Source organism: Callithrix jacchus, chromosome 20, assembly GCF_049354715.1.
Source record: "Callithrix jacchus isolate 240 chromosome 20, calJac240_pri, whole genome shotgun sequence".
In the NCBI taxonomy this organism is placed as follows: Eukaryota; Metazoa; Chordata; class Mammalia; order Primates; family Cebidae; genus Callithrix; species Callithrix jacchus.
The window spans coordinates 40763793-40786403 of record NC_133521.1 but is presented as its reverse complement, the minus strand read 5'-3'; the positions used below and the strand labels follow the sequence as shown (position 1 = coordinate 40786403).

At 42.0% G+C, this 22611-nt stretch overlaps 1 protein-coding gene across 3 annotated transcripts in view; it reads right to left on the bottom strand.

Moving 5' to 3' along the window:
* CDH13 (cadherin 13) overlaps nucleotides 1-22611 on the bottom strand; it is a 1362211-nt gene that overhangs the window by 650180 nt on the left and 689420 nt on the right. The gene's annotated exons all lie outside the window — the stretch shown is intronic.

Below are 22611 nucleotides of genomic sequence, written 5' to 3'. Positions count from 1 at the left end.
GAACAGAAAATCAACCACCACATGTTCTCACTCATAGGCGGGTGTTGAACAATGAGAACACATGGACTCAGGGAGAGGAGCATCACACACTGGGGGCAGTTGGGGGGTGGTTAGGGTAGGGACAGCAGGGAGTGGGAAGGGTGGGGAGGGATAACATGGGGAGAAATGCCAGATATAGTATGCACCTATGCAACAACCCTGCATGACCTGCACATGTACCCCAGAACCTAAAGTAAAATAAAATATAAAAAAAAAAATGGAATACAACAGATGCTGGAGAGGATATGGAGAAATAGAAACAGTTTTACACTGTTGGTGGTAGTGTAAATTAGTTCAACCATTGTGTAAGACAGTGTGGTGATTCCTCAAGGATCTAGAAATAGAAATTCCATTTGACCCAGCAATCCTATTACTGGGTATATACACAAAGGATTATAAATCATTCTATTATAAAGACACATGCACCCATATGTTCACTGCAGCACTGTTTATGATAGCAAAGACTTGGAACCAACCCAAATGCCCATCAGTGATAGACTGGACAAAGAAAATGTGGCATATACACCATGAAATATACACCATGGTATACTATGCAGCCACAGAAAACAATAGGTTTGTGTTCTTTGTAGGGACATGGATGAATCTGGAAACCATCATTCTCAGCAAACTGACACAAGAACAGAAAACCAAACACTGCATGTTCTCACTTATAGGTAGGTATTGAACAATGAGAACACATGGGCACAGTGAGGGAAACATAACACACTGGGGTATGTTGGGGGCTGAGGGGTGAGGGGAGGGACAGCACAGGGCAGGGAGGTTGGGAAAGGATAACACTGGGAGTAATGCTTGATGTAGGTGAGGTGGGGATGGAGACGGCAAACCACTATGGCGTGTGTGTATCTATGCAACAACCCTACAAGATCTGCACATGGACCCCAGAACTTAAAGAAAACCAAACGGAAGTTCTAAAATTATATATACATGTTATATAATGTACTGTTACAAATTAGGTGCCTATCTGTACCTATGTATCAAAAAGAAATAAAGAATAAAAAAGAAAGTAGGGAAAATATTTTTTAAAGTGGGAACCTCTGCAATAAGATTTGTGAATCTGCAAAAAAAAAAAAAAAGTTCATGATTTTATGGGTTTGTATGTCAAAGCGGGAGAATGCACATCAATGAAGACAAGGGAGATCATAGGGATGACGCATAATGTAGCAACCCTGCCTGCTGAAATGATGATGACTGTAATAGCCGCCCAGGTCTGGCCATCACAAAGTGTTGCCACATGCCTGTCTCAGGTAATCCTCCCTACTATCCAACTAGGAAGTCAGGTAAGTACAATCGATTCCTATTTTACCTACTTTAGGACAGTTATTTGCTACTAGAATGTTTTTTTAAAATCTCTTCTCATCCTAAAGAAAAAAGATTTAGCTAAGTCATTTTCTTTCTACCCAAGAAAGGGAAAGGGACAGATTGACCAGCCTAATTTATCCCTTATTGTTTTGGCTATAGACATGGCTGTTACAGGAGATGGCTCTGAATGGGAGGTGAGAAATAGGTGTTCAGAAGAATAATCAATGACAGCTTAGAAGGCCTGACACTGTTCCATTTATGTTTCTATCCTTCCTAATCGGGTTTTCTCCTTTTTCTCTAATAGAAGCAGCAGTTCCATAGCAAGACAGGAAAACAATGTGGTGTTTCTTTCTCTGGAGTCGGTCATTTTGCTTTTAAAATTATGCTGCTGGATCTGCACTGCTAACAGCAAGCGTGATCATCCTTGCATTGTGAGTCTTAAAAGCTGAGGTTCTCAATTTGAGGACCCAGGCCAGAGGGGGCCCCGGTGACAAGTCGGGGTGCATCTCCTTATGTGCACCCAGCAAAGCCTGCAGCCAGAAGAAAGGAAAGCCCAAGGCCGCCTGTGGGTCACACTATTATATTATCTAGAAAAACTATTCTTCATATTCTCAGATGTTGGAATGAGTTGTCCTTGAGAATTGTAAGGCACAGAGTCACTAAAACTAAAAACACTCAGATGCAGAGAAAAGCATCCTGTGTGTGGGCGGCAGCTTTTCTAATGAAAACACTGGACTCTCCCTCTCCTTATTGTGGGGATGAGGGCAATGAATAGGGAGACTTGATATTAGTTAAGTGTCTGATTTGGACAGGCAACTAGGGACTTCTACTATGTTTTTATATTAATTTTCGTAATCTAAATAGGCATTGTTAGCCCTATTCACAGAGAAGGAAGCAGAACACTAAATAGTTGGAATGAATTTTTTAAGAGCTGTTAATCAAACCTAGGCTTGTCTAAGCCAGGTTGAATTCTTTTTTCTACGGCTCCTTGGTGAAGATGCAGAGGAAGAAAGAAAAGGAGCCAGTGATTTAAATTAGAAGAGCAGATATAATAATCAGTCAGCAATGTGATGAAGATAGGAGCTCTCAAGCTCTCTGCTTTTGAACTTCACTCTTGCACAAGTGAATGGAATTCAGAGACTGTGGGAAAAGACCCCATCTGCTTCCACTGGGGAGAAAACAGTCTTTGTACTTCTCTGTCCTATACACAACCTAGGTTCTGCTCTGAAATAACCGAGTCCATAACCACCATGAAGAGAAGAGAAATACAGCGTGTCTTGTCTCCAGGAGGTAGGGGTGGGAACTTGCAACTGGCATGCAGGGCTTGGGGTTCAAGTTCTTGCTCAGCCACTTTTTAATCTCTGTGTCAGAGAACAGATTACTAAGTCCAGCCCTCAGCTCCCTCCACTGTAAAATAGGAATAATAACTACCTGGAGGCTTGCTGCCAAGATTTGCATGAGATCATGCAGGTAAAGAGCTAGCCTCTAGGATGGCTCAGTATTGGGTAGCCACATAGCTATCATGGCTGATACCCTGCTCCTTTTTTTTTTTTTCAAGCATAGATTTTGCATTTCCCCAGATGTTGATGATTCTGCCATTCAGACAACTCAAAATGTGCCATCTGATGCCATATTCTACCATCACCCATGGTGGATAGGCTCCATCTTTGCCAAAAGCTCCAACTACAGAGCCCAAGTACGTAGTTCCTTTCTTTCTCTTTAAAAGAAATTGTTTCTGTGGTTTTGGGGTGAAGGCAGATGCCCCATTTAAACTCTGTAAAGAAAATCAGGTGCTCATCTTTTAGATGCATTTTTCCTCCCCGAGCCTAATGCAATGCCCAGTCTATCCACACTTAGGGGGCACTTGTTGGGCAACAGTGCCCTGGCACATGTATCAGGTCACCACAAGGTGAAAATGTCTATATAGTCCCTTAACCTCCCAGAATTCATAGCCTTGGGAAGTGCTTGGTGACACAGCACACAAACACCTGCTCCAGCTCACAGTTTAAGCTTTCTGTTAAAGTCAGCAACAGAGAAGGCAAACCTACTCTCATGTAATCAGCCATGGAAACTCAGATCCTATTACTTTATAGCCTCTGGATTTACATTTCTTCTTTGGATACAGCTCTGGGGAAATTACTTTTCTCAGAGCATGTGGAGGGAGAGCTAGGAATCACAAACATCACCATATGCAAGATTTCCGCTAGTGATCATATCCAGAAATGTCGAGAAAGCACCAGGGTCATTCTGAACAATTCTTCCAAAGGCCACAACTTTGAACAGCTCAAGGCAGGAGAAGACCCTTTATTCTCAATCTGCCCTCTGCTCTCTGCAGTGGTGAATTCATAGCACAGTCCCTGACATGCACAGACACTATGTAGTTACCTGCTGGATACTCTGGGGATGAAGGTCAAGTACAGTGTATACAGCAGCAGCCACAGCTGTATTCGCAGTAATTTTGCAGGATTCTGCATGTGAAGGGGAGTCTCTTGGAGGACTGGAGGCAAAGGAATGGCTCTTGCTTGAGGCTTGAGTGTGCACTATAAGACAGGAACTGTGCCAGGTGGTATAAGTAACAAAATAGTGACTGACTATCCCAGCAGATTGCCAGTGTGCTTGGTCCTTCAGGTGCCTGAACTATCCCCTTTGACCAGCACATCCACTCTACATGCTTTTGCTCTCTCCTTTTATCATCGTCTTAGTTCATACTGAGTCAGTTTACTGGATTGAAGGCTGCAAAGTATTGATGCTGGGTGTGTCTGTGAGGGTGATGCCGAAGGAGATTATTTGTGCCAGTGGGCTGGGAAAGGCAGACCCACCCTTAATCTGGATGGGCACCATCTAATCAGCTGCCAGTATGGCTAGAATATAAAGCAGGCAGAAAAAAAGTGAAAAGACTAGATTGGCTTAGCTTCCCAGCCTACGTTTTTCTCCCATGCTGGATGCTTCCTGCCCTCAAACATCAAACTCCAAGTTCTTCAGTTTTGGAACCTGGACTGGCTCCCTTGCTCCTCACCTTGCAGACAGCCTATTGAGGGACCTTGTGATAACAGGATTTATAGATATCCTATTAGTTCTGTCCCTTTAGAGAGCCCTTACTAATGTGATCATCAAACAAACTCTAATTTTTAAAATCATGAGTGGCTGTATTATCCTCTCCTTACAGATTAGGAAACTGAGGCACAAAGGTTAAAAATGTTGACCAAGTTCCTGTAAGTACACCACAGAGGTGGCCTGGATGAAATATAAACACTTGTGATTTATTACAGGCTTAGGCTGTCCCAGCAGTGCTGAACATTGAAAATGTATTCTGAGGCGGATGGATCATGAGGTCAAGCCAAGGCGGGTGGATCATGAGGTCAAGAGATCAAGACCATCCTGGTCAACATGGTGAAACCCTGTCTCTACTAAGAATACAAAAAATTAGCTGGGCATGGTGGCACGTGCCTGTAATCCCAGCTACTCAGGAGGCTGAGGCAGGAGAATTGCCTGAACCCAGGAGGCGGAGGTTGCGGTGAGCTGAGATCGCTCCATCGCACTCCAGCCTGGGTAACAAGCGCAAAACTCCGTCTCAAAAAAAAAAAAAAAAGTATTATCTCATATGACCTCAAAATTTCAGGAGGTAGGTTTTTATTCCTTCTGTATCATAGGCAAAACAACAACAGAAACTTCACCAAGGTTTAGGTTAGGAAACTATTCAAGTAATATTTAAGCTTGTCTGCCACTTGGACCTTTGCTCTGAATCACCATATAAAGCAATTTGCTTGATTATTTGCAAAGAGTTTAACCAAGTAAGAACATTCCTACCCCAAACCTGCCCTCTAGGTGACCAAAATGAGCAGAGTGAGAAATGGTCAGGGCGGTTGTTTCGGCCAGCTTAGTAATTATATAGTAACAAAAGCGGATTCAATCAATTGCTTAGCAATTAGCCATTATAAGAAGATGGGAAAGAAATCAATTGGCTGTTTGGTTGAGCAGGAAGCATTTTAAATGTCACCACAGTGAGAAAAATATTTGAAGATTTGTCTTCATAATGGTTAACTAATTGCAATCTTCACATTTTACTGCCTTGGAAAAATAACTCAATTCAAGAGACAGAGTATTAACACTTGAGGCTATTTCTCCTTTGTCTTCGTTAGCGTCAAGGGGTGACATGTAAATTGATCAGTCTCTATAATTTAGGAAGACCCCCTCCTAATGAACAGCATCTTTGAGGGCAGAGTCAGTGTGTTCTTCATCATTTTGCCATCTGTATGTACCTGGAACAATATGGGGACATAGGGCAGGTGCTCAAGACATGATAGCATTTGAAAATAAATGACAATTGGAAAAAATACTAGAGTCTGTCCCTATTGCTGTATTCCCTTTAAGTGAAACTCTAGTGCTGTAAGTGCAATTTGACTTTGGTATAACTATGGTGAAGGATGGTAGCTATAGATTTGTTTACCCAGCAGGCTCTGCAACACCTTCTTACATCAACCCAGTGATCTGACCCATGAATGTGGCTGTGCCACATTCATGGTGTCATGACATTCCTCCTCTTCCACCCATAGTGAGATGTGCTTCTCGGCAAGCTGAACCCATTCATTTGGCCTCAGAGATGGCTTCAGCAATAGGCATTTGCCCAGAGTTGTACCAAACATAATGCTCCTTGGAGTGTTCTTGTTAGATCTGTGTATTAGTCCGTTCTTGTGCTGCTAATAAAGACATACCCAAGACTGAGTAATTTATGAAGTAAAGTAAAGAGGTTTAACTATTCGTAGTTCTACATGGCGGAGGAGGCCTCACAATCATGGTGGAAAGTGAATGAGGAGCAAAGTCACCTCTTAAATGGTAGCAGGCAGGAGAAATTGTGCAGGGAAACTCTCATTTATAAAACCATCAGATCTCGTGAGAATTATTGACTATCACAAGAACAGTATGGAGAAAACCTGCCCCCATGATTCAATCACCTCCCACTGGGTCCCTCCCTTGACATGTGGGGATTATGGAAACTACAGTTCAAGGTGAGATTTGGGTGGGGACACAGTCAAACCACATCAAGTTCATAGGGAAGATTCCTCTTGCCTTTAATATTCACAGTGCTAGAAGGATGCAGCTTGGCACCAGCCTCTTTGACCAAGTGTCTGTGGCAGAAGAGGATCAGGCTGCCATGCAAAAGGAGAGTACAAAGTGCAATGGTGTGAGGCCTGGATCCAGCTGTTCTAAAGCCAGATGCACCCTTGGATTTCCTGACTGTGGGGGTCAATAAATACCCTTTAGCCTCACCCATTTGAATGTGTCACATACAACCTCTGTGTTCTGACTAACACAGTACCACTTTACAGCGACTGCAGTTATTTTTGCCTCAGTTTGTTAATATTGGGGGCAATCAGAAAAAGAAAGAACTAGAGGTTGATAACAGCATGAGGAGGTAGTCTGCAGAGGAGTTCAAACTTGCAGAAATACATCTGCAGCAAGTCCCAGGGAGACTGGGGGCAAAGTAATCCTGATCAAAAGGAGCAGTTCTGCATGACAGGCTGGAGGCTTGGGCTTGCAGCTGAGGGTCTGGAATGATGGAAAAACACAGGAGGCAGGAATCCACAGAGCTCTAGGCAGAAAGGGGCCCTAAATTAGGATGACAGCCACACATAGAAAAATTGACTGCTTTTGCGTTATCTACCACAAAGCAAGAAATGAATTTACTTTATTGAAACAGGGGATTGAGTGCCTTTCCAAAGATTCTATTAAACATAGCTAATGAATGTGGAAAGTGTTCCATGCCCGTATTACTAATGTGGGATGAGTAGATGTCAATGAACTCCTATCACTGTGCTCCTAGTGTCACAGCTACAGTTAAAAATCGAGGCTTCCTGAATGGTCTCACTCCAAGCATGCCTCTTCCAGCCCTATATCTTGGTCACTGATGTGAAAACTCACCCTGACTACAGGAGAAAGAAAAGAAGGCAAGGCGACAAGCAGCTGAAGTAGGTACAGTAAACTGTAATAATTGCTTATAAAATTTTATGGTTGGTCATTAATCCTAACCACCTCAATTTCTGAAAAGAAAGATTCATAGTCTTTTTAAATAGACGAAATTTGAGTTTATGGGAAACTTAATAATATTCATGCTGATACAATAAGAAATTCCAAGAGTCTTAAATTTCCTGCAGACTTTGAAGGGGAGGCAGCCTGTTATAGGAAAGGGACAGGTTTGGGAGTCAGGACAATGGCCAGAGCCTGGCACGGGGCTTGAAGCAAATCCCTGAATCTCTCTGAGCTTCAATTTCCAGCTCTGGGAGATGGGGAGTGATGCTGGCTTCTTTAGGAAACCACCAAGTGGACTCAAAAATAATGCATTAAAGTTCAGAGAGGTGTAGAGGCTGGTTTGCAGGCAGCTCCACTCAATAAGACAGAGCTGAAGTCCTCACCCCCTCAAATCTTTTCAAATTATACCCAGAATATGGCCATAACCGTGCCCCTCCCCTTCTACCACCACTGCTCTGGGCCAAGCCCCCATCACTTCTAGAACCTGAGTGATTGCAGCTGTTAACACCCTTGCCTCCAACCACAATTTATTCTATTCTCCATTCATCAGCCAGAGCCATCCAATAGAGACGTAAACCAGATCACATCTGTCTTCACCAAAGCCCTTCAGTGGCTTTCCCACTCAATCAGAATAAAGGCCAAAGTCCTCATGATGGGGTACAAGGCCTTCTGTGATGTGGTCACACCTTTTCTCCTATCTAACATCCCCTTACTCCTGTTTCAGCTACACCAGCCTTCCTATTGTTCCCAGAACATTCTGGACACAGTACTACCCCCAGCTTCTGCAATCACAGTTCTTTTATCTAGAATGCTCAGCCTCCAGATAGATACATCCCTGCACTCATTCCATTTCATCAGTTCTCACTGAGGACCTCCCTACTGAAAACTGCAAGCCACTCCCATCTCTAGCCATTGACCTCCATAACCCCTATCAGGATGTATTACATGACATACCTTGTATTTGATTAACTTTTGATTTGTCAGGTTCCCTTCCTAGCAGGTGGACTCTAGGACAGAGCTTGGCCTGTTCTGTTCACTACTGTGTCCACAGAATCTATAGCAGTTCTCATCATGTAGCTGTAGCTCAATGCGTTTTTGCTGAATGGAGAAATTAGTCATTTCTCTCTCCAAGTCACTCCGGAGCTGTGGGTTGCAAACAGCTTCTCCACCAAAAAACACCCCTGCTGGGGATTTCCCCTGCCAATCTGCATCCTAAAGGCCCTGAGGCTGCAGGCCAAGCTATAACCAAGCAGCAGAACAAGGCAGTAGAATCCGAGATACTGGTTCTGAATCACCCTTTGCCTCAAGTCATGGCTTCATCACGGATGAAGGGAAAGATGAAACCTAAATCAGCTGATATTTGAGGGGATTCAATGAGCAATATAAAAAGTCCAGGTTCATGAAGGTGCTGTAATAATGCAAAAGTCCTTTCTCCTTTAAGTGGTTGTTAAGGATTAAATTAAATTTTGTATGGGGCCAGGCGTGGTGGTTTACGGTACGCCTGCAATTCCAGACTCCATGAGGCTGAGGTGGGTAGATCACTTGAGGCCAGGAGTTCAAGACCAGCTTGGCCAACATGGTAAAGCCCCATCTATACTAAAAATACAAAAATTAGCCAGGTGTGGTGGCGGGCACCTGTAATCTCAGCTACTCAGGAGACTGAGGTGGGAGGATTAGTTTGAACCCAGGAGGTGGAAGTTGCAGTGAGCTGAGATCACACCATGGCACTCCAGCCTGGGAGACAGAGTGAGACTGTCTCAAAAAATAATAATTACAATAATAAAAAATAAATTTTATTCATAAAAAAGGTTATAGTTTTCATTAAAATATCTCCATCTCCCCGTTAGCCCTTTACCACCTACACAAGGGATCACAACAGCCTGCTTTGATGGGGCGCCACTTCTTCTTCAGCTCCTTCTCCCCATCAGAACTCTTCCTCCACAGGAGAAGGAGTTGACTTGTCTCAAGAAGAGCTTGACTTCTCTCATTCTTTCAAGTCAAGCTTTTGATTTTCCTGAGTTACAGTGAGCTCATCTGATACAACAATGCAACATTAGCGCTGAGAAATTGAACTTTTTGTAACTCCTTAACCCAGTGGTTATCAATACTCACGATATACTACAGACTTGAGATGGGGTGGATAAAACACAAAATCCAATAAATACAAATGTAAAGCAAATAACAACAAAAATGACAACGACAAGAATACTATGACAACAAAAAGCAAAACAAGAGAAGCCTCAAGCACCAGAGGCTGATGATAAGGCTGTCTTGTAAAGTCGAATGGCTAAGGTGCCTTTAGGCCGGGCATGGTGCCTCACGCCTGTAATCCCAGTACTTTGGGAGGCCGAGGCGGGGTATCACAGGGTCAAGGGATTTGGACCATCATGGCCAACAGGGCGAAACCCCATGTTGTTTAGTAGACCCCATGTTATCTACTAAACAACATGGGGTTTTGCCATGTTGGCATCTACTAAATACACAAAAAGTAGCTGGGCGTGGTGGTGCAAACCTGTAGTCCCAGCTACTCGGGAGCTTGAGGCAGGAGAATCCCTTGAACCTGGGAGGCAGAGGATGCAGTGAGGTGAGATCGCGCCACTGCACTTGAGACTGGTGACACAACAAGACTCCATCTCAAAAAAAAAGTCATTAAAAATAATACAATCTTAAAAGAGCGAATTTAATGTCTAAATCTATTAGACTATTTTATTAGGAAAATATCTGCTCTAAGGTACAATTTCTTTTCTTCCACTAGACAATACAGGAATGAAAAGGGGATAATAATTGGTTTTTGGACATATTCCATGGATAAGACATAGAGGTTGTTGGGAAGTATACAAACAGCGGGTGGGCAGGGAATCAGTGAAAAATGTTTCAAATACATAAATCTATCCATCAGAGACAGGAGAATCAGCAGTTGTGAGTTGTCACCACTTACGATTGTGTTCCTGCTAATTAATCCAAACACCAGCGCCTGCTTATTTTGTAGATTATTCCTGTTCTCATTATGATAACTGGCAGAACATTTCCAGAAACAAACTGGACAAGCATGTAAGTAGCAGAAATAGATTAAATATGTTCAGGGACATGGGTGGGAGTGTATTGCATTGAGGCAAATTTCTTAGATGAAGTGACACTTTTCAAGTATGAAAAATCATAACTTACCATGGTGAGAAATCACCTGCACTACTTAAAATTCTCAGAAAATATAGTGTTTAGCATCAAATGTGACAAACTGATTTTGCACTCTTTCATTTTAATTTGTCTCAATTTTTTAAAAAGATCTGTTTGTGTACATGGTTGACAATTTTTACCGCAACACAGAAACTTGTTGAGAAATTACTATGTGGGAGAAATTATAAGGTGCTTTACCTTTGCTCCTTTTATCCTCAAAGCAAAAAAAAACTTTTGAGTTATCACTTTTATTTTTTCACATCAGAAATTTTGATATGCTCAAAGCCTCACAGCTTATACTAAAAAAAAAAAAAAAAAAAGATGGGGTATGAATGTAAACCAGTATAGAACACAGACTTGGAAGCCAGGCTGGCTGGATACAAATCTGAGCTCTGCCACGACCAGCTGTAGGATCCTTAGGATTCTGTGTCTGTTTCTTTATATATAAAATAGGGATAGTAGTAGTATCTGCCTTATAAGGTTGGTTGGAAGATCATAAATACATAGATAGATAGTCAGGGTATGGTGGCTCAGGCCTGTAATCCCAGCACTTTGGGAGGCCGAGGCAGGTGGATCATGAGGTCAGGAGATCGAGAGCATCCTGGCCAAACATGGTGAAACCCTATCTCTACTAAAAATACAAAAAAAATTAGCTGGACATGGTGGTACATGCCTGTAATCTTGGCTACTCTGGAGGGTGACCCAGGGGAACTGCTTGAACCAAGGAGTCAGATGTTACAGTAAGCCTAGCTCATGCCACTGCACTCCAGCCTGGTGAAAGAGCAAGACTCCATCTCAAAAAAAAATATATGCGTGTGTGTGTGTGTGTGTGTGTGTGTGTATGTGTGTGTGCTGTGTAGAGAGACAGAGAGAGAGAGAAGTAGATTAGAGAGATGGGGCAAATGTATATATACCTACATACCACACACGTACACTTTTAAGTGTGTATTAAAAATCAAAAAGAAAAAAATCAGCTACTATTTACACACATACCCACACACACATAGGGCTTAGACCTCACCAACACTAAATGAGCTAATGCATAATAATGTGGAACAGAAACTGCTACAAAAGTATCAGGTATTATTACTGACCTCATCAACACCCATCCTGGCCTCACATCTTTTTTTTTTTTTTTTTTTAATGAGACGGAGTCTCACTCTGTCACCCAGGCTGCAATGACACCATCTCAGCTCACTGCAATCTTTATCTCCCAGGTTCAACCGATTTTCCTGCCTCAGCCTCCTGAGTAGCTGGGACCACAGGCGCGTGCCAGCACGCCCGGATAATTTTTGCATTTTTAGTAGAGATAGGGTTTCACCATGTTGGCCACGCTGGTCTTGAAATCCTGACCTCAGTTGATCCACCTGCCTTGGCCTCCCAAAGTGCTGGGATTCAGGTGTGAGCCACTCCACCCACTCCTAGCTTCACATCTACATCGAGCCTTGGTATCTGTAAAAGAGCTCCTCTCTGGTGGTCCCAAGGTTCTGCTTCCCTCTCATGGAGTCCTTTGGGTTCAGGAATGTTACGGGGAGCACAATCGCATTGAAAGAAAAGAGTCGACAGAGACTTTACTTTTTAGAGTTAATGTGAAAGGCCAATGATTGGTTTCAAAAGGTGAAAAATAAAAGCACCGTAGAGAAATATTGGCTCTCATGAGCCTCCAGGTGGGGAAATTTACTACAAAATACATTTGAGCCAGAATCAGAAACAGCTACTCATTTTTCTATTTTTTTTTTTTTTTACTAGGGGTGTGTGTGTGTGTGTGTAACCTCTAGAAGCTACATAAGAGATGGCTGACCAATGGCAACATCACTTGAATCTCAGTCTCTCCCTCTACGATCAGTGCCATAGCTTAGGTGTTGATGTTCAAGCTGAGAAATAGGGGTGCCTTACAGACTTCTTGCTCTGGAGTTTTGGGATTGGGGCCATGATGAAAACATTCTTTCTCCCTTACTTCCAGTCAAAACCAATTCACCTCATGTCTGCTTTACTCAATGAATGTTTGAATTAGATTTTATTTGAAGGACACATTTTGAACATCAAAAAAACTTTTGCCAACCACTGTCTTGGATCCCTCTCAGCTCTGATGTGCTGCCGTCTGAGGCTAGACCACCAATCACTTTTCAAGCCTTCCATATAAAGCACTCGCCTGAGCAGCAATGGCAGGTGCGGTCCCATCAAGGAGGGTCACTGGGTCCACAGCAAAATGGAAGCCAAACTAAACACACACTGACTTTGGAAAGAAATACAAGAACGTTCCCATATTAAGATTCTAAATGATGCTTTCTAAAAATGTCTGAAGAAAAACTGAGTTTAATTCCACCAGTTGAGGCTGTGGTGATATTACGGGATTTTTCTACGGGACTTGGTGCGTACCCAATTCCTATGTGTAGCATATAACTCACAGATTTAATTATAGATCTTCCTCACTCCCTAGTTCCCTAGGAAACAAATCCATGGCTTCATGTCTTGTGCATGGAAGGTCATAGCAAGAAGATAAATATTTTCTGCATTTTGAAACTTTATCTAGAGGTCACAGGTCTGCAAGTCAGCAGACGAGCGCTCTTCAGCCAACAGCCAAAAGCTGCTTTGTTTGACTAATATCAGTGATACTTAAAACCTTTTGTGTTTATCTCAAATAAAGCACTTCCCACTTAAATGACTAAAAAATTTCACTATATCTCTTTTCCTTTTTTTCAGATTGAAATACAAATAAAATGAATAGTTCCTTTAAATGTTTCTGAGTTAAGATAAAGGCTGCTCATAATAATAAAAAGGAGGGACGTTATCTGAAAAATCCAAACTAATTTTAATCAGGCGGACATTGCAGGTCAAAGTTCTGCTTTTTTTTCTTCAACTGTAAATCAAGCAGAAAACTGCCACAACTGGAGAATTACACTGAGCATCTGAGACAAGAGGGAAAACTAAAAGCAGAAAAGTCAGAAACGGAAAAATGAAAATGCCTTTAAATATGTGATAAAAAGAATCACAAAGTAAAGACACATTCCTCCTTGTGACGTGGGAAATCAGTCTCGTTTTACTTTATAATTTTGTGTATTTAATACTCTGAAATTGGTTTTCGCTCATTCTCATTAGCATCACTTTCTTAGTCCTAAGTGAGGATTAAATGGGAAAATACAAGTAAAGTACTTTGTAAACCCCAAAGAGCTACACAAATGTTAGCTATCACAATAAGCATTCAGAGGATAACTTCTTAAACACATTCCTTTTGATCACAGCGTGGCATGACTAACAGAGAGCTTCAAGTGTCCGCAGGCTTTAAAGGACAAAGCTTAGAGACCGGTAGCAGTTATGAACTTCACCTTTCACGTGGAGATCATAAAGTAAACACACACGACCATTCAACAAAACTCACAGAAATGTCCCAGAGGGGTTCACAAGATGAGTTATTTTCCCCAGCAGAGTACAGCAAACCCATGGCAGCCAGAAGACCAAGGGGTGAGAACCTGGGATTATGACTCTTCCAGCTTCTCCTGCAGCCTCAACAATACACAGTTTACAGCTTTAGTCGGAGACCGGAGCCATCAGAGAATGCTTCCTTTGTCCGTGTAGCAAAAGATCCAGATGAGGAGAGAGACTAGAAAGTGATATAAGGCCTGACTAGCAGGAGGCAGGAAGGATTAGTTAATCATCGCTTCCTTTCAAAAGGCATCAGGCAAAATTACTTTTGCTCTGTTTAAGGACCTCCATAAAATAACAGTTAGGATGTAGCTAGCATTTGTTTAGCAGCTACCGAGTACCAGACAATATGCACTTTTCCTATGCTCCCATGTAGTCCTGCAATAGCACTGTGACCCTGGGAGAGCTCATCTGGAGGGGAGCGCAGCTCCTGTTTGCAGCTCATTCATGGAAGAGATGGTCTCTAAGTCAGAGTCTCTGTGCCCAACGTCTACGCTCCAAATCATCACCCAGTTAGAAGGACGGTTCTGACCATTCTGCATGAGCATCTCCATGGGAAATCTATGCAAATTGTGGTCCCTCTCTTTCCAGAAACACACACACACACACACAAACGCATGCACACACCCTCACTTTGCCTATGATTTCAGGTGTTCAGAGACTTCCTCAAGTCCACCCGGGGACCAAGGGTGAACATCTCAGGTTAAGAAGCTCTGTCCCACAAGCCTTCCTGGCTCCAAGTCATCCCCTCTTCTTCCCCTCTTTACAGCATGGGGCTCAACCCAACCTTCCTGAGTTTCTCCTATTTTGAACTCACAAAATCAGCCAGCCATACGATTCTAGCTCAGGTATATTTTAATGATGACAAAACTGAGGGTTTTTTTTTTTTTTTGCTTTATTAAATAAAAACAAAATGTCACGTACTACAGCCCTAGATGTGGTCAGAGAAAGCTTCCGAACTTGATGGGACTTCTGGTATTAACCACAGTGGTGGTTCCTTCATGGGACACCTGGGTACCTGGGCCACAGCCACCCCAGAGCTTGTCAGCAAGGAGGTCCACTGGACCCTCTGCAGACTTACGGAACTCAAATGTAAAGGTGGGGATGGGAATTCACTTGATTCTGTGAACAAATTCCCCTAGTCAAGTTGGGACACGTTGCAATTAAACACCTGCCTTGGACTGAGAAGAAATTAAGTCCCCTAACACCAAATTACTTGCCTGAGGCCTCATTTCTTGGCTGCAGAGCCTTCAATAGATGTGATGATTTCTGACTCTCTGTCTACACATTTCTATCTCAAATACCCGATAGTGTGATCAAAATTCAGTCAATAGGACAATTTATTTAAACACATCATTGTGCTGAGAAAATGGATTTGAAATACCCAGTGCTAGTGGGAAATAAAATGTTTGTGATTTATTCCTTTAAACCAATAATGTCCCCAAATAGGATGTTCATTAAATTGCTAAAATTGTAATGCATGAATTTAAATCTGCTTAAATCGAATGCCTTCATTCCAGAGAAGTTCGCTTTTAATAGGATTGTGTGTTCTCTGTAAGGAAAAAAAACCACATTTTGTTGTAAATTGGGGATTAAAATAAACAAACCAACAAATGACTGCAGCATCATGGATTAAGCAGCCTTCATGTGTTTGTTTTAAAGAACATCACCTAGAGTGATCATTTTCCTAGAATTTAAATTGACATGCATAGTCTAATAATTATGTATGTGAAAACAGAACATGGTTTTGGGGGTCTGCATAGTTTCAAGATAATATGGGCTGCTGGGATCCTATATGTTTTCACACAGAATATGCAAAGCACACACTTCCAACATATGGCTTCTTTAGGTTATAACTGAAGAAAATTTAAATAATGGAACACGTCTCTGCAGATCTGAGGTCATTTCAGCTAACATCATTCATGCAGCTACCACCAAATGGCGAATCCTAGGCTAAAAGTCTTACGCTCTAAGCCATTGAAGTTCGTTCCATTCCTTGGCACTGTTTTTGTAAAAACATAGATTATAATAATCCCTATTAGAATTGTTCCTGGGAAGCTTGTTTGTTCCTAACCTTATATTTAAGAAGAAAAGGATATGAAAGAAAATACCTTCATTGTCTGATCTTAACTTATTTTTCAATTTGTGTTTATTTCCTCCAAAGACTACAATAGCAAAAATAAAGTTACCTCAACACCATTGCACTTCTCTTAAAATACGTTGATTGATTCAGTGCTACGTGATGAAGAGAATGTTTTCCTGTTTTAAAAAAAAACTTACTTCTAAAAGACATGAACCTAAAGAAATTTAAAAACAGAATAAGTCACTATGCTCCAAAGTCACTGTGTTTTCTAAGTAAAACAAAGTTTACTTTTAAGGGAAGGAAATCATACTATAAAAGCTACAAACAGTGGCCTACAGAAAATATATCAATTAAAATCAGATGCTCATAGCAGTCACTGAAAGTAAGTTATTTTCCAATCATTTTCTGTTCATTAGCACTTGCAAAAAAAAAACAAAAACAAAAACAAACAAACAAACAAACAAAAAAATTTAGCCGGGTTTGGTGCCTCACATCTGTAATTCTAGCACTTTGGGAGGCTGAGGTGGGTGGATCACTTGAGATCAGGAGTTTGAGACCAACCAGCCTGGCGCACATGGTGAAACCCACCTCCACTAAAAATACAAAAATTAGGATGGTGTGGTGGTGGGTACCTGTAATCCCAGCTACTTGGGAGCTGAAGCAGGAAGATTGCTTGAACCTGGGACGCAGAGGTTTCAGTGAGGGGAGACCGTGTAACTGCAGTGCAGCCTGGGTGAAAGAGCCAGACTCTGTCTCAAAAAAAAAAAAAAAAAAAAAAAAAAAAGAGAGAGAAAAGAAATGTAACCTATTTTGATATATGTTGAACTAACTTTAGTTTGATGCTAAGGAATGCTTCTTTTAAGTGGAAAAAATAAGTCATTTGTATTTAATCCTAAATCTAGAGGCAATGTAGCACTGGAGAAGACCGTGATTCCAGAAATCTGGACAGATGAATTCAAACTTTGGTTCTGTGACTTCAGGCAGGTTGCTTAACGCCTCTCCAGGGAGGCTCCCTTTTCTTGTTAGTAAAATCTGGCCCTGTTAGCATTTGCCTGATAGGGTTGAGAGATTTAAGGAGATAATAGCTTGTAGGTCTTGGGACACTGCCTGGAACACAAAGAGTTCTGCAGTCTTACAGGAAATGTTGATTTCACATCAATGGGACTAGAAATCCCAAAGACTTTCCTGTATTTCTTGGAATCCAAGAACTCCTTACTAAGGTAGTTTTCCAAGGATGGGAATTAAAAGTACCACGCTCGCTCTGATGTGAGACTCAGATTCCATAATCACTAATAGGGTGCCACATTTGTTGAGACTTAATGCATACATGTCCTATGAACAAATACTTCTGCGAAAATATACCTGCCTTTTTGACCAAGGCATGTTTTTCTTGCATAATGAGAAGACCAAACCAACTGTTCTAGAAAATGACTGCACATCTCTATGTGGCTTCCAGAAGCAACTTTAATAAGTTAGGGGAGAGTGAACCAAACGCTGGGAGGATTCAGGCTATTTGTGCATCTTAACGAGCATTAATCAAAGGTCTTATTCCAGGGAAAAGACTGGAAGACGCAAAAAACACAAAGCCAACCTGTTGAGGACTGTGTGGATTCTGCAGAATAAGCTGTGACTGTTAGGGTCATTAGCAGGCTTTCTGACATTCAACTATAAAGCGTTATTCACGAACACAGAGCAGGAAAAATCACATACTCCACTTAAATAAAATCAACCACATAACAGATATAGCTCACAGAGCGATCATTTTTAAAAATAGAAAACTGAAATTCAAATCAGCATTTTAATGGCCCAGTGATCCAAATATTAAATTGATAATCAGGTCTGAGTGATTCGCATGAGTAGCTGGAAATATTCTTATAATTCTATAACCATCTATGAAATGCCAGAAAATTCACATGTTCAGAAATCATGGTCCCAAGAAGAATCTTAGACTATCAGTGCCAGAGGGGACTTCAGACATGATCTAAATCGGTGGTTCTCAACTGTCAGGAGGGGGAGATTTTTCCCTGATTGGGATGTTCTTCTGGAGACATTTTTAGGTGTGGTAGCTGGGGGAGGAGTCCTGCTGGAGAAGGACTAATGGGCAGAACCAGAGGTGCCTTAAACATCCTTTCAGAAGCACAGGGCAGCCTCCCACAATATACTTATCTGCCCCTAAAGTCTATAGTGCTGAGGCTGAAAAACCCTAATCAAGATCGACTGTTTTCACTTTACAGAACAAAGAAGCCTAAACCATGGCTTTTCACTGGACCAATAGTTGTGAATCTAAACAGGACTAGATTTCAGGGGTCCTGGTGCTATTTTATTTCTATGCTGGGGTTTCTCGCAGCTCCATTATTCCTGCCCACCTACCCACTTATCCTCAATCTATCATTCAAAGTTTATTAAACACCTAGTATGTGTTTGGCACTGGGAATACGTCAGTGAACAAGATAAACAGTCTTTCTCCTGTGTGTTTATAGCATGGTGGGAAAAGCAGGTATTAGGTAATAATACCGCAAATAATGATCGTTGTGATAAGTACTTCGTGAGAGCACACAATGAGGGGAACTCAATGTGGTTTGGCATTCTCTTGTTCTCAAACCAACTCTCCCAATGCAATACTCGACTACATATCTAAATATCCCTAAAAGAGATTTTGAATAACAAGGGGTGGGTCTCGACAGCCAATCCCTATGTAGAGAGGACCTTGCTACGATGGTGGAGGTAACAGTCATGGTCCCCATTCACTGGGGACTCACCCTGCACTAGGCACCATAGTAAGTGCTCTTCTTATCTTTAATCCTCAAAATAACACTAAGAAGCAGGTACTATTATCATCATAACCTCCAATTTACAAGATCTCCATATTTTGGATGAGTAGCTTGACTTGGGCATATGATGGTCTATCATAGCTGAGTTAAACTTTGAGGAAAGTGATTGAAATTGACGTGATTATTCATTGAGGGTCCCCTTTGTGCTGTAGCAGACCGGGGATGGTGTCAGAGTATCATTGGCGATTTGGTGATTAGTCCCCACCTTTGAAGGACTAGCGAGGGAAGGAAAGGTCATTTGAAGCAAGCAGCTGAGAACAGGCAATGACTTAGATACAATGTTTTTAGCTGCCATATTTAAGATAAAACAAAGTGGCAAAGATATGAGTATTTGAGACTCAGAGGTATGTTCTTAGATCTGCTGTCTAAAATGTTAGCCACTAGCCACATGTGGCTACTAAAATTAAATAAGATTAAAAATCCCAGTTATTCGGTCACACCGGCCACAGCTCAAGTACTCACCGGCCACAGCTCAAGTACTCAGCAGCCAGAGGTGGTTAGTGCTTATCATACTGGATGTGCAGATATAGAACATTTCCATAATCACAGCAAGTTCTAGTGGACAGCAGTGCTTCATGGTAGCATCCAGGGGTAAGAAACTTTCTAGTTGCCATTCCTAGGGTGACATCTCCTGCTCATAGTTTGGGACCTCAGGCCAACTCTGACTCAGGCTGATGGGGGAGGAAGGGAGCTAAGAGCTTGCTCAGACTTAAGATCCATGCACAACAGAGCTACAATCCAGGACTCAGACAACTTCAGAATGAGAAGGGTACTTAGGGATTAAACTTCTGCCTCCATTTCATCAAGCAACTAAGGACTTACATCACAAACTTTAATAATATACAACCACCCCAACCCCTTTTAAGACAATAATTCCCCTTACAGAAATGTATTCCTTGGAGAAAATTAGGAATGAGCACAAAGTTGAGGGTGCTCAGTGGAATTATATTTATAACTGGGGATAAACTGGACCCCCACTAAATTCCCAATAATCATTAAAAATGCCTATAAAACAGACAAATGCACAACCCCTTTTTTTTTCCTCGAGATGGAGTCTTGCTCTGCCACCCAGGCTAGAATGCAGTGGGGCGAACTTGGCTCATTGCAAGCTCTGCCTCCCAGGTTCAAGCAATTCTCCTGCCTCAGCCTCCTGAGTAGCTGGGATTAAAGGTGCATGCCACCGTGCCCAGCTAATTTCTGTATTTTTAGTAAAGACAGGGTTTCACCATGTTGGCTAGCCTGGGGTCTCGAACTCCTGACGTCATGATCTGCCCACCTTGACTTCCCAAAGCATTAGGATTACAGGCATAAGCCACCTTGCCTGGCTACAACCTTTAAGTACAATGTTGTACAAGTCGTTTCGACTTGGAAATGTGTTGAAGTATATTAACTTAAAAAGCAGGTTGAGAAAACAGTATGTATGTTATGACCTTATTTTTGTGAGCGTATTATACACACATGCATAAAGGAAGGTATAGAGATCTACAAAGCATTTGATATGTTGGCGACTCATCTGACTAGCAGGGTAAGAATGATAGACTTCTTATTTTATTTTATTTACTTATCTGCATTTTCACATCCTTCCTCCGTGACCAAGTCTGCTATTCAAGGCTATTATCAAAACTAAGGACTTAGCAACATAGGGGTTTGTTCAGTCCCTTCCTGGTCGCCCAAAGCAAACTGGGGGCTCTGATTCCATCAGTGGTGCCCCAATTCCTGTACAGTTTCCCTTGGATGCTCTGATCTTTTCAGACAATCCCTACCTCTTCCCTAGTCTCCACACTGGCTCATTAGAAAAAGAAACAGAGCCAAATTAATAGTGCCTGCATGATTCTGTCTTCACCTGTGGGTAATAGGGGAGGTTGAGAACTTAAGTTGTTGTCTTTTAATCAAATCAATATATTAATAAACTATCAATAGCTCATATAAAATAATCTAAAATGCACTCCTATTTCAGAAACATTTTTTTCTAATTTCCTCTGTCCCAAACCACATAGAATGGCATCCATACCAAAATCTTACGTGTTATTCTGTGGCATGTTTGAGAGTAAAGCATCTAGAATAGGGCTGTCCAATACAGCTTTCTATGACGAGGGAAACATTTCATATCTACACTGTGCAGTATGTATGCACTGCATACAGTAGTCACCAGCTATATGTAGCTGAGGATTTGAAATATGGCTAGTATGGTGATATGGCTTGGCTCTGTATCCCCACCCAAATCTCACCTCAATTTTTTTTTTTTTTGAGACAGAGTCTCACTCAGTTGCCAGGATGGAGTGCAGTGGCCCAATCTCAGCTCATTGCAACCTCTGCCTCCTGGGTTCAAGCGACTCCCCTGCCTCAGCCTCCTGAATAGCTGGGACTACAGGCGTGCACCACCACACCCAACTAATATTTTTTTGTGTTTTAGTAGAGACGGGGTTTCACCATGTTGGTCAGAATGGTCTCAAACTCCTGATCTCGTGATCTGCCCGCCTCAGCTTCCCAAAGTGCTGAGATTACAGGTGTGAGCCACCACACCCAGCCCTGACCTCAAATTTTAATCCCATGTGTCAGGGGAGGGACCTGGTAGAAGATGACTGGATCATGGGAGTGGTTCCCCCATGCTGTTCTCATGATAGTGGGTGAGTTCTCGCAAGATCTGATGGTTTAAAAGTGTTTGGCAGTTCCCCCTTGCTCTTTTCTCTCTCTCTCCTGCTTCACTGTGGTAAGGCATACCTGCTTCCCTCTACCTCCTGCCATAATTGTAAGTTTCCTGAGGCCTCCCCAGCCATGTGGAACTGTGAGTTAATTAAACCTTTTTTTCTTTACATATTGCCTGGTCTCAGGTATGTCTTTATAGAAGTGTGAAAACAGACTAATACATATGGCTCATGAACTAAAGTTTTTATTTTATTTTAATTAATTTAATAGTAAATTTAAGTAACCAGAGGTGACTAGTGGCTACCCTACTGGACAGTGCAGGCCTGGAACCTGAATTGAGCTTCTGCATATAAGCACGAAGGGTCCTTTTTATGGTCGGAAGTGTAAAGTTTATTCTGGCTCAGAAATATTCTGAATTATGAGGGGTCACTGGCTTCTGTCTTCCTTTAATCCATACAGCTCTGAGTAACTTTGAAACATTGGTCAAGATAACTTGAATATATTGGAAAGACAAGTGAATCTTTTAAAAAGTAAAAAAAGGATAGTGCCAAGTAAGATGGGATTTATGAACATCTTTGAGTGGTGTTCTTACATGCAGCATTAATGGGAAGGGATGGATGGTAAAGTGAGACTGATGATAGAATTTGGGATTCAAGACATGTTCAAGTGATGTGACAGACCCTGAACTGACCCCATCCTCTTCAGAACACATTTATTCCTAAACTTGATAAACCGTCAACTCCCCTGAAATGGAAATGTAGCAGAGAGATACCACAGGGCAGACTTCATACTGACCAAACTCAAGGCAACAGATTCGGGTTTTCTGTGCATCTGTCTCCCATAAGTCCCTCTCCTTTCCCTCAGGTGAAAACTGGAGGAGTGTTCTTATTGTCTGGTCAGATCTCTACATGCTGGTGTGATGACGGCTTTGGAATAACCAGGGATGTGCCTGTTCTGTTCCCTGGGTCTGGGATGGCATGTTCTAAGTCATAAGAGACAGGAGGCAGAGTCTGACAGGAACCCCAGTGTGGCAGAATGCAGGACAACAAGATGGGTGTTAGGAAGGTA